The following is a 1,959-nucleotide window of genomic DNA, read 5'->3' as shown; positions in this document are numbered from 1 at the left end:
AAAAAAAAAAAAAAAAAAAATGGTGTGTGTATGTACATGTTCATTTGTGTGCATGCATGAGTGTGTGTGTGAGTGTGAGTGTGTGTGTGTGTGTGTGTGTGTGTGTGTGTGAGAAGACCAGAGGCTAACGTTGAATATCTTCTCCTGTTGCTCTCATTTTTTGAGGCTCTCATTGAGCCTAGATCTCATGGATTCTGAAACACTGATTGGCCAGTGAACTCCAAGGATCACCCTGTTTACACTTCCTCAATGCTGAGATTATGGAATTATAGGTGTGAGCCACTACACCCAATTTATTGTGGATGCTTGGGATTCCAACTAAGATTATCACGTTCTTGCAACCAGCTCATTGCTGACTTGAGCCCTCTCCCTAGCTCAGGAAAAAGATACTTAAAAGAAAGATATCCAAAGCCATGGGGAGGTGTGTTAAATACTGTGGCACGTACCCACATTTTCCTGGGAAATTACCCTCCACTGTGCATTAGAACTTAGATGGGTGGGAGGGGATCGCAGAAAGACGGTTTAGCAGTCACGAAAACTGGCTATTCTTCCGGAGTACCCAGGTTGGATCCCCAGCACCCCTGTGATGACTTACAATGGTCTGTAGTTCCAGGTCTGGGGATCTGGCCTCCTCTGGCTTCTGTGAACACCATGCACGCATGGACTGCACAGCACATAAACAGGCAAAACACTCATATACTAAATAAAGATAAACTTTGAAAAGTTATTTACTAAAACATACTTAGAATTGGGCCTGGAGACTTGTATACATGCAACCTGGACAACATGAGACCGTGTCTCAAAACTTAACACTCATATGTATTAGTTTTAGAAATCCCCCTTTGGTGAATCTTAAAGAAATGAAAATGCTAAGTAAGGGTGTGGGTGTGTGGTTCAGTTGAGAAAGTGCTGGCCTAGTATATGTGAGGACCTGGTTCTATCCCTAGTGCTACCTAAAATGCTGTGATGTACATATTGCAAGCTGAGCACTAAGGAGGTAGAGGCAGGATGATGAGAAGTTCAAGATCACTGGGCAGTGGTGGCATACACCTTTAATTCCAGCACTCAGGAGGCAGAGGCAGGCTGGTCTCTATGAGTTCAAGACCAGCCTGATCTACAAAGCGAGTTCCAGGACAGCCAGGACTATTTCACAGAGAAACCTTGTCTCAAAAAACAAAAACAAAAACAAAAACAAAAACAACAACAACAACAAACATAACAAAAACTAAGCTCAAGATCATAAGACATAACTTTGGATACATGAATCCCTGTCTGAAAAGAAAAATAAAAAGAAATACTGACAAAGATAGAATATATTTTGAGTTTGGGAAATTGTTTTTTTTTTTTTTAAATCAGAAAATGTAGAAGTCTAACCTATGTCCCAAGTACCACTGTGAGCAGGTGTAAGACTTTAAGACAATCCTGAAGCCATTTCTGACAATTCTGAATCCTCTCAGCCTCTGTGCCATAGTGCTTCCCCTCCTCCCCTGGGAACCAAGGACCTAACAGCTACACTCGCACGTACTCAGTTCCTGAACAATTTTACCCATATACGTATGCTTTGGTTCGGTCCCCTGGGAAGCGGGGTCAAATGACCTCTTACCTCATCTGATCTGGCAACAGCTCTCCAGTCAATTATTGGTAATAGCCCTTTCGAATAAGCCTATCAGAATAGTCAAAGAACAACCTCCCTTGCTTCTGTGGCCCCTTTAAAAGTAGACTGTACCAGCTATTCGAGGTCCCTCGGCTTCCCGAATGCTGTGGGACCCTGTCATGATAGAATTAATAAAATCCTCATGCTTTTGCATCGGCTGTGGTGTATGAGATGGTCTCTGGGGGCGACTCCTTCTCGGTGTTTGGACGCAAGAGTCCAACACAGGTAGCTCCCAGAGACTCTCTGGAGTGGGAGGAAGCACAGCTAGGTCTTGAGGGACAATCAGCAGTCTCTCTCCTTCATTA

Source organism: Microtus ochrogaster, chromosome 6 (assembly GCF_000317375.1).
Source record: "Microtus ochrogaster isolate Prairie Vole_2 chromosome 6, MicOch1.0, whole genome shotgun sequence".
Taxonomy (NCBI): Eukaryota; Metazoa; Chordata; class Mammalia; order Rodentia; family Cricetidae; genus Microtus; species Microtus ochrogaster.
The sequence above is the reverse complement of the archived record's forward strand: the minus strand, read 5'-3'. Positions refer to the sequence as shown.